This window comes from Clupea harengus, chromosome 18 (assembly GCF_900700415.2).
Source record: "Clupea harengus chromosome 18, Ch_v2.0.2, whole genome shotgun sequence".
NCBI classification, from domain to species: domain Eukaryota; kingdom Metazoa; phylum Chordata; class Actinopteri; order Clupeiformes; family Clupeidae; genus Clupea; species Clupea harengus.
This window is the reverse complement of record NC_045169.1, coordinates 11,489,076-11,500,612: the sequence shown is the minus strand read 5'-3', so window position 1 is coordinate 11,500,612 and position 11,537 is coordinate 11,489,076. Positions and strand designations below refer to the sequence as shown.

At 43.7% G+C, this 11,537-nt stretch overlaps 1 pseudogene; it reads left to right on the top strand.

Annotated features, from left to right (window-relative positions):
• The first annotated feature begins 9,537 nt into the window (after nt 1-9,537).
• Nucleotides 9,538-10,797, top strand: LOC105904858 (annotated as a pseudogene).
• Nucleotides 10,798-11,537: the final 740 nt, after the last annotated feature.

The following is an 11,537-nucleotide window of genomic DNA, read 5'->3' as shown; positions in this document are numbered from 1 at the left end:
AGCCTCTTGCAATCCCTTACCAGGTGCTCACTGAGGGAGCCAGTGAAGAATTGGGATTGGGCCAGTGTCTTAGGTGTTACTTGCTAAGGGACTGAGAATTACTCTTATTCTTGGTTTCATCATGTGTCCCAAAGTTAGGACTGACCCATCATTCTTTTTAGAAGCAAGTCTACTTTTAGCCTATGCTTTGTGCTTTGTGAATACAGGCCCGGATCTTCAGTAGAGAGTGTAGCTTCATCTGAATCCAACACGTAACTCGCCAGATGCATCCTGTCAAAATTCCTATGCACAGACTAAGAAGGAGACAGACATGTCTATCGAGCATTGAACATATACTACAGGAATGTGTTTGTTTCCATTTGTTTATAGCTGGTTTTACCCTAAATGACTTACAGCTCAAGTGGGGTTTTTATTTCACCAGTTTGTGTGTCCCTGAGGAATTGGCTGACCTAGCTACTGTTGTAGCTACTGTTAAACTACAGGAGCACGTCCCTCCCTGGATGATTTTGCTTTTGACTCATCTCGATGTGGGAAGCAGTTTCCACCGAAGGAGAATCTGTGTGAATAGGGAAATGAGTGTTCAGCACCCTAGTGTTCTGCTGTTGAGGTTGCTAAACTGAAACACAGTCCCAGTGGTACCACGAATAATCTTTGCATCAGGAGAGGGTCTTGTTAAAAGGGCATATTTTATCATTTTTGTCCCTGGTAGGAAGGATGAGTCACAGTCTTTGGAACTTCAAATTTCATACTCATTAAAACTGCTCTTTTCGTGACTACATGCTACAAGGTACGTCAAATCACACCACCTCTTCCCAAACTTAAATTCTGTGCAGACTAAGCTATTTTCTTGCTGTTCCTGCTCCCACCTCTGCCCTTCAGGTTTCCGCGGCAACGGTAGCAGCCAGACGGTTCTTTTATTTTTCTTTCTGTAAATTCTGTATTTGTGCAAATTGTGTCTGTGACCACTAATAAACAGTGCCACCAACTTCAAAGCTAGTTTGACGATCCATGAGGAGCTGATTGGATGTAGTATCAAAGGTGGCACTGAGGTCGAGGAGGATGAGAATAGAAAGTAGTACGGCATCACCAGCGCAAAGGAGGTCATGGGTTATCTTGACCAAGGCAGTTTCTGTGCTGTGTTTAGGGCAAATTCCAGATTTACATTTAGTCATTTAGCAGATGCTTTTGTCCAAAGCAACGTACAAGGGAGAGAATAGTCAAGCTACGAGCAATAGAACCTGGTGTAACAATAAATACTACTTTACATAAGAAATATAACAAAATGAAAAAAAAAGAAAAACAAGTGCAGAAATGTAACTGCTGTAATTGCAAGTTACGCACTAGTCGAAGTGCCACTTAGGACAGGAAGTGCTCTCTGAAGAGTTGGGTCTTCAAAAGCTTCTTAAAGGTAGAGAGGGACGCCCCTGCTCTGGTAGTGCAGATTCCAGATTGGAATGCCTCGACAAGATTATTGTTTTTCAGGTGATTATGGAGCTGAGATGCCACTTCCCAAGGACCTTTGATATGAATAGCAGGTTGGAGAGATTTATTGAAGTCATCAGGATCGAATCCAGGCCTTTGATATGAATAGCAGGTTGGAGAGACTTAATGAAGTCATCAGGATCCAGTCCAGGCTTTATCAGTGTTGCTCTGACGATGGCAATTTGTAATGAATAGGGTACAGCACCAGTGGTAAGGGTTAATTATTGAGGTTACCAGATGGGCAATAAAGGGTAGGCACGCCTTACTGCTTGTTGGAAAAGGATCCAGCTAACAGGTGGAGGAATTACACTTAGTGATGAGATCCAAGATGTGACTTTCTGTTGGGAGGTTGAATTGATAAAATGCATTATTTGATGGTGAGCCCAGAGTATTCAGGGAGCATTGTTGATGGATTGTCATAATTTTCTTTGCTGACAACCCCTCCAGACGATGACCCATGGACTTCATCTGGCGGAGTTCAGATGTATACCAAGGTGCGGTGGGGACCAATGAAACAGTCTGAGTCTTCAGCAAGACCATTAAGCGCTGGAGACAAGCAGTGCCTAGATCCAATAATGAAGTATTGGGAACAGGACAGGCATAGGAGTTAATTGCAGTAGTGTAGTGAGTTACCCTGGTTTGACCTTTTTAATGTTGTGATAATACATGACTCGCTGAAGTTTCGATTAGCTTTTGTGAAACTTTTTCTGAACTTTCTCTCCACAGCGGTTTCTCAACTGGGTTCCAGTTACCCCAAGTACTAGTTACAGCAAGTTCAAATGTTATACAGGCATTTGGGGAATACTCAGGTAGTGTAGTATACTCAAATAATTGTTTTACCGCACAAGATTTACCTGAAAGCGTACTTCACCTGAAAGCGTACTTTTGGTTGCACCATGGCATCATAATAGAGCACTGCCGAAGGCTCTTCATCATGTTTTTTTAAATGAAATTTGCACTTCAGTATATTAGACTCTAAGGCGGACACCCTTCATTTTTTGGACTAAAGGGGCACCCATACAGAACCTTCCACTACATCTGTTACAATGACAACTCATGGCATTGCATATTGTTGCACCGTGTTAAGAGTAACTCTATGAGGCACTATCACAATTTCGTGCGGGGCACTTTATCATGTGTGTTCCACTGTGGCAGCAACAGAGAGTGCACCTTCACTGTATTCGATTTACCTCAGGGGGCTTCAGGGGGCTTTAAGTATCTCTGTCTTTTGCTCTGTGTATGTGTGTTTTGGCGAGTTTTTGTTTGGGCTGTTTCTGTGGTTTCGTTGTGTGTGAATGTTTTTTGTACCTATATGTTTAAATTTCTTTTTCTATTACATGCTGATAGATTTGTGTAAATGACTCTAATGCATCATATGATCAATATTCCAGTCCTTCTCGTGCTCATCCACCATGTCTTTTCTCCAAGTTGCCATCTTTCACAAACCCATGTACTCTTTCTAGTCTCTTTTCACACCTTCCCTTGGTCATCCTCTAATCTTTCACCATTTCTCAAAGCGTGTGTGTGAAGGAGAGTGAGAGAGAAAGAGAGAGATCGTGTCTGCTTTTTCCAGCCTTGTAGGGATCTGTTGCTCCCTCACCACGCTGTGTCTATGGTATAAGTTACATGCACTTAAAAAATATTTTGTTGGATTTTCTTTGTTGTAATGTGGACATCGTTGCACATTAATGTGTGAATCAACACAGATTTCTCTTGTAAGCCTTTTAGACACAACTTCAACTAATTTGAATGGAATTGTTCACAGTTAGATGAAAGGTGCCATAGATGTCTTTATTTCATCTACAATACTAGCGTTATGTTATGCAGGATTGATATGCAGGTATATAACCACCATAATCTTACTCAGCAATATTAACGATACATTACGATCACAGAAATTGCATCAAAATCTCACAATGTCATTGCTTTTAGACACTGCGCTGCCTAAATAACTCGGGCAGCTATACTGAGCGTCACCTGACATGTTCATGGGGGCAACAATTCAGTTAGTTTGCAAATCTGAAAATCTGGTCACTGAGTAAATAGTCTCTTTCACAAATGAAATCCGTAACAATGTCAGACTAAAAACAATCCGTAATCGATAAAGAAATGCCATTCACATTTAGCAGTCACAGCAAAGTTCCGCGTGTCTTCATTCCTACATGAAAAAGCATTTTACAGAATAGTAAAAGCGAACCTCCGCGAGATGAGAGACAGGCAACACATGCCAGCAAAGATTTTTAGTATAGTGACTAAAATAGACCAATAATTCATTGCATAGACATAGTCAGAGTAGGCTTAGTGAATGCTTTTTAGCATTAAAGTTCAAATCAGAGTCTCGTCGTTTCGGATAACCTACAATAAATAATGACTTATCCAATACACATTTCAGGCAACAACGATAAGAAACCTCTTAAGCGGTCATTGCCGACAGATGCCAAACAGTCTTTGACTGAAAATGAAGACGAATTGATGGTGATAAACTTCTTCTTCTTCTTCTTCTTCTTCTGTAGAGTTTTATGGCGGTTTACAAGCTACGTGTATTGCCGCCATCTACTGGACTGAGGTGCAGTTCATTGGGGATCTTTAAAGAAAATGTAATCAAATATGGTGATAAACAGCTGCTTTGAAAGATAATAAGCCTCTCTAAACGATGCACACCTGTAACTCACGTGAGCCTGATTATTATTGAAACGAGAACGAGGGCGTCGTGCCTTTATAAAACTGCGTTAATGTTTCCGTGGAGTTATCCCTTCCGTTGTTGTTTATTGATTGTTAAACATGGCTTCATTTGCAAAGGTGGTTGTGTGTGTCCTCATTGCCTTTGTCTGTAATGGTAAGTTTTCCCCTTGTTTCTGTTAGTTGCGTTTTATCTTGAAATTCTGTCTGAAATAGTCACTCGTTTTGTCTTCCTTTGAACAGCATTCTGTTTTACAAAGAGAGATGTGAACTTTAAGGCCTCTGCAGTTGACCGCCAAAGTGGATGTGGTTGTCACCACAACACCCAATCCCCACAACCAGACCACATCTGCCCCTACTGAAGCTGTTGGTGAGGTTTCCTTTTAACGATATTTATGGGTTCTGTTGAGTCTTGATTGTGTTGGTTAAATGTTGACTCTTGTGTGTTTATCCTAAGGTGGTGCAAGTGAAGATGCTGTGGCTACTACCCCAGCACCTAATCCACACAACCAGACAACTTCTGCACAAACTGAAGTTACTGGTAGGGTGTTTCTTAGTTTTTGTGTGGTTTTCTGCCAGTTTGGTTTTTGTATAAAATGTGTAAGTGTGTCCCTTGGCTTCTCTCTGGCCCCCTCACTCATGTGGAATCCCAAGATGGCGCCAGTGAAGATGCTGTGGACCGCCAAAGTGATGATGTGGTTGTCGCCACAACACCCAATCCCCACAACCAGACCACATCTGCCCCCTACTGAAGCTGGTGGTGAGGTTTCCTTTTAACGATATTTATGGGTTCTGTTGAGTCTTGTGTTGGTTAAATGTTCACTTTTGTATGGTTATCCTAAGATGGAGCAAGTGAAGATGCTGTGGCTACCACCCCAACACCAAATCCCCCAACTACATCTGACCACACTGCAGCTACCGGTAAGGACATCAGTGCATGTCTGTTTTGATGGAACACTTTGAATGTTTGCACCCCCCTTTTGACAGTGTCGCTTTCTGATTGTGTGTAATCGCAAGATGATGCAAGTGAGGGTGCTGTGGCTGCCCAAACTGGAACTACTGGTAAAGGAGTTCTGATTATACAAGGAACCACTTGGATGGTTCAAACTGTTTGCTCTTAAAAATGGATTAACAAGGAATCTGATGCAGTGCAAGGGTCTAGGAACTTTGAGTGTTGTGGTTTGGCATGGTCACTCGTTAATGTTTAAAAATGCAGCCTGGCAGGTCTCTAACAAATCTATACCGGTAGTAACAAATGTTTGTTTGGTGGAACAGCTCTGCCTGGAGCAGTGGCATACCGTAGGATTTCACCCAATAAATGTGCAATTAAAAATGTTTTTGTTTCTTCTCCCTGTAGTATCCCATACGACTGAAGTCTGATTCGACTGCTCCTCTGGACACAATGACCTGAGTCACTGTCTGGACTTTTTGCCTCTACATGTTGACTGCAATAAAGGACATTTGTTTTTTTTAATCAAATGTTGTCTTGCCTTTTTCAAATTGAGGCCTTATCCTGTTTTGGTAGTGGAGATGACTATGAAGCCTTTTTCCTAACGTATTTCCTGTAGTGGTTTTACTATATGCTTTATGCAACAAGGCCTTCAACGACTCTACAATTTAAAAGCATCTAGTTGTGTCTGAATTTGTAAAATGGTTGAACTGGTAGTGATGCACTATAATGGTGAACTGCTTGTGGCATTTCAAAAATCTCTACTGTACTGTTTGACATGTACATCTCAAGTGAATTTGCGTGGTAATTGGTAAACCGATGTCCGTCCCTACTAAGGGAGTACTGGCCTTAGTAGGCTAACCCCCTGAAAGGCATTCAAACAATAACAGCCTAGTTGCGGCTGAGGGAACCTTGCCATTGTGTTAACTGGTGTCTCTTGGCAATACAGTTTACAATGTTGTGCTGTGAAAGCTTTTCATGTGTTTCATGGGGTATTTAGTCCCAGAGCAGCAGGGACCAAGTGCATATCCAGGATGGGTAGTGGGACTCTCTCGTTCACAGGACCATATACAATCATAATAGAAATATCAAAACTTGAAGTCTTGTGTTAATGTTTGATACAAACTTATCCAAGTATATAACACAATGGTCGGCCTTTTATTTTTTTTGGAGCAATTCTGATTGGTGTTTTACTTCGCATCAATGTAACAGCTATATAAATGACATACAGTGTATGTACTTAACTTTTTAACACAGAGCTGAATATACCATTACTGACTTGTGGTATCCTTTTGTGGAAGCCTACCTTTACTATATCACATAACTAGTTTGCTCTGCATTATATATTAGCAAATCTGCTGTAAGTAAGGAAAAATGAAAAACATGACGTGTAACATATTTAACAAAAAACACCTGCTTTCTTCTCACGTAAGAACAGATCTGGCCCTGATCTAGCATGAAGCCGTCCCAGATATTGTTCCGGTATGGGGCTGCCGCATCAGCACACAGCCATTTAGTGATCTTGTTAGCAATAGATGCTCACATGTGGCGTACCAAACACACAGTACTTCTCTTCATGAACAGTCAAGCTGGCCAAGGCATGTTTGATAGTCTTGGCTCATGAATGGATGGAGGAATGAGTGAATCAATGAATAAATGAATGTACTTATATGAACACACCTTTACACCTAACTAGGTACCTGTTTAGATTACCCAAAAGGGCTTCACATGTGGTAGGGGGACTCATAATGGCGTGGGCTGCCGCCACAGACTCACGACACATTGGCAGTGTGGTGGAGGGATGCCCACAGTGTTAGTGATGATAGGCTTGGAGGCTCACACTACAACCCGCGTCTTCGGGAATGGACCACATGCAAAGAGAAGATGTGATTGAATTTCAATGCAGCACTCAGGCTTCTACCTACCTGGAGTTTAAGTGGCAAGGCCCTCGTAGGATGTACCTTTGAGGAATGGACCTGAGTTAGCCTCGAGTGAGAGTGCTGAAAAACATCACATGAAAGGGCTTTGTCTTCCTTGATCTTTGCCTGTGAAGAAACAGTGGGATGGAGGAGAAACAGTGGGATGGAGGAGGAACAGTGTGATGGAGGAGGAACAGTGTGATGGAGGAGGGACAGTGTGATGGAGGAGGAACAGTGGGATGGAGGGGGAACAGTGTGATGGAGGGGGACCAGGAAGATTTGGCTCGTTTGGTCTATATTATACACTCATATACACACACACACACACAGACACACACACACACACACACACTCACAAAGTGGCACAGTCAGTCCTCACAGGCAGGCACAAGGAGCAGCATCCATCTGGTCACTCAGCGAGACATTGAAAACGTACAGCTCACTGGAGCAAGTGACCTGCTGTCCGATTAAGTATCTCTGTCTTTTCCTCTGTGTATGTGTGTTTTGGCGAGTTTTTGTTTGGGCTGTTTCTGTGGTTTCGTTGTGTGTGAATGTTTTTTGTACCTATATGTTTTAAAAAAAAAATTCTACTACATGCTGATAGATTTGTGTAAATGACTCTAATGCATCATATGATCAATGTTCCACTGAAGACAATATTCCAGTCCTTCTCGTGCTCATCCACCATGTCTTTTCTCCAAGTTGCCATCTTTCACACACTCATTTTCTCTTTCTAGTCTCTTTTCACACCTTCCCTTGGTCATCCTCTAATCTTTCACCATTTCTCAAAGTGTGTGTGTGCGTGTGTGTGAAGGACAGTGAGAGAGAAAGAGAGAGATCGTGTCTGCTTTTTCCAGCCTTGTAGGGATCTGTTGCTACCTCACCACGCTGTGTCTATGGTATAAGTTACATGCACTCAAAAAATACTTTGTTGTAATGTGGACATCGTTGCACATTAATGTGTGAATCAACACAGATTCCTCTTGTAAGCCTTTTAGACACAACTTCAACTAATTTTAATGGAATTGTTCACAGTTAGATGAAAGGTGCCATAGATGTCTTTATTTCAACTACAATACTAGCGTTATGTTATGCAGGATTGATATGCAGGTATATAACCACCATAATCTTACTCAGCAATATTAACAATACATTACGATCACAGAAGTTGCATCAAAATCTCACAATGTCATTGCTTTTAGACACTGCGCTGCCTAAATAACTCGGGCAGCTATACTGAGCGTCACCTGACATGTTCATGGGGGCAACAATTCAGTTAGTTTGCAAATCTGAAAATCTGGTCACTGAGTAAATAGTCTCTTTCACAAATGAAATCCGTAACAATGTCAGATTAAAAACAATCCGTAATCGATAAAGAAATGCCATTCACATTTAGCAAAGTCACAGAAAAGTTCTGCGCGTCTCCATTCCTACATGAAAAAGCATTTTACAGAATAGTAAAAGCGAACCTCCGCGAGATGAGAGACAGGCAACACATGCCAGCAAAGATTTTTAGTATAGTGACTAAAATAGACCAATAATTCAGGGCATAGTCAGAGTAGGCTTAGTGAATGCTTTTAGCATTAAAGTTCAAATCAGAGTCTCGTCGTTTCGGATAACCTACAATAAATAATGACTTATCCAATACACATTTCAGGCAACAACGATAAGAAACCTCTTAAGCGGTCATTGCCGACAGATGCCAAACAGTCTTTGACTGAAAATGAAGCCGAATTGATGGTGATAAACAGCTGCTTTGAAAGACAATAAGCCTCGCTAAACGATGCACACCTGTAACTCACGTGACCCTGATTATTATTGAAACGAGAACGAGGGCGTCGTGCCTTTATAAGACTGCGTTAATGGCGTTAATGTTTCCGTGGAGTTATCCCTTCCGTTGTTGTTTATTGATTGTTAAACATGGCTTCATTTGCAAAGGTGGTTGTGTGTGTCCTCATTGCCTTTGTCTGTAATGGTAAGTTTTCCCCTTGTTTCTGTTAGTTGCGTTTTATCTTGAAATTCTGTCTGAAATAGTCACTCGTTTTGTCTTCCTTTGAACAGCATTCTGTTTTACGAAGAGAGATGTGAACTTTAAGGCCTCTGCAGTTGACCGCCAAAGTGATGATGTGGTTGTCACCACAACACCCAATCCCCACAACCAGACCACATCTGCCCATACTGAAGCTGGTGGTGAGGTTTTCTTTTGCGAAATGTATGGGTTCTGTTGAGTCTTGATTGTGTTGGTTAAATGTTGACTCTTGTATGTTTATCCTAAGGTGGTGCAAGTGAAGATGCTGTGGCTACTACCCCAGCACCTAATCCACACAACCAGACAACTTCTGCACAAACTGAAGTTACTGGTAGGGTGTTTCTTAGTTTTTGTGTGGTTTTCTGCAAGTTTGGTGTTTGTATAAAATGTGTAAGTGTGTCCCTTGGCTTCTCTCTGGCCCCCTCACTCATGTGGAATCCCCAAGATGGAGCCAGTGAAGATGCTGAGTATCCCGTTAAAGACCAACCCACAGAAGCGATGGACGTTCTGGGGTTTAACAACAGCAGGTACGACGCCTATCCAACGGGCCTCCCGTTCAACGCCACTGGCGACTACGAGGACTACGAGCCGGAGCCCGACGCCAGCAAGATCATCATCCCGTCCATCTATGCGCTGGTGTGCTGCGTGGGCGTGACGGGCAACGGCATGGTGATCTACGTGATCCTCAAGTACGCCAAGATGAAGACGGCGACCAACATCTACATCCTGAACCTGGCCATCGCCGACGAGCTCTTCATGCTCCAGTGTGCCCTTCCTGGCCACGTCGGCCGCCGTGCACCACTGGCCGTTCGGCTCACTCATGTGCCGCCTGGTGCTCAGCGTGGACGGCATCAACATGTTCACCAGCGTCTTCTGCCTGACGGTGCTGAGCGTGGACCGCTACATCGCCGTAGTGCACCCCATCAAGGCGGCGCGCTACCGCCGGCCCACCGTGGCCAAAGTGGTGAACGTGTGCGTGTGGGGGCTGTCGCTGCTCGTCATCATGCCCATCATAGTCTTCGCCGACACCGTGCCGGCGGAGGACGGCGGCGTGGACTGCAACTTCCTGTGGCCCGAAGCGTCATGGTCGGAGGTGTTTGTCGTCTACACCTTCCTGCTGGGCTTCCTGCTGCCCGTGGCCGCCATCTGCATGTGCTACTGCCTGATCGTGGTGCGGATGCGCGCCGTCGGCCTGAAGGCAGGCTGGCTGCAGCGCCGCCGCTCGGAGAAGAAGATCACGTGCATGGTGCTGCTAGTGGTGGCCGTGTTCGTCATCTGCTGGCTGCCCTTCTACATCGTGCAGCTGGTCAGCGTCTTCAGCCGGCCGCCCGACCCCATTGTCACGCAGCTCTTCGTCATCCTCAGCTACGCCCAACAGCGGCGCCAACCCCATCCTCTACAGCTTGGTGTCCGACAACTTCCGCCGCTCCTTCCAAGCGCATCGTCTGCTTCCGCTGGCTGGAGAACGGGCTGGACGCCGAGCAGGTGGACTACTGCGCTGTGGCCCTCAAGCGCCAGGCCACACTGGGGCCCCGGGACTTCCCCAAAGAGTGCCTGGCTTCAGAGATGGTGTTTCGCAATGGGACCTGCACGTCACGCACCACCACTCTGTGACTGGAGCAGACCTGCAGTACCAGCCAGGTTTCCAGACAAGGACATCAGGACAGTGGCTCAACATTACAGTGAATGCTGCCTCCTGCATTATCTAGCAAAGTAAAAAAAACGAATTAATTGAATTGAACTGAGTAATGGTATGATAATGTAGAACAACCGTAACCTTAACCTCTACACTGTAAATTTGACTGTAAGTACAGGATGTTCTACAGTCACTGATTTAAACCTTAAGTGTGATAATTGTCATGATAATGATAATGATTATTTGTAAAAACAAAGGCTGCTAGAACACAGAAATATGACAAGAGAAAAATGTCATCACACATATTGCTTTTCGACCAACAGGGAACTAGTTCTTGAACCAGTTCCGTTCTGGATTATTTGGCCCTTAGTGCTATCTAGCGAAACCAGCTTGCGTTTCCACCTGTTTTGAAGGGAACCATTGTAATCAAGGATGTGTCATCAAACAGAGAGTGTTGCAGAATGGACAACGGAATCAAATAGTACTAGCAAGATGGCGAATGGCATTGATTACCTGAAAGCTTTTGTTGCGTTCTGCTTCTTCCCCAAACTGTACAATGACACATCCATTAATGTCATCATGGTTTTGCACTGGAAAAAACAGCTATCTTTTGCTTCAAGCTGGGAACAAAGTTTCTGAACTGATTTAGTTTTGGTCAAAATAAAGCCAAACTTTGGTGCGCGAACCAGAATGGAACCATTCCCTGTTGGTGTAAAAGGGGAGTCCGTGATGTAATTAAATTGGCAGTGGTGTTCACCTACTTCCTATTCTGAACGTTGTCTTTGGGATCACCATATAAAAAGTTTCAACAGACAGAGAGGGAAATGATAGGCAAGCAGAAGG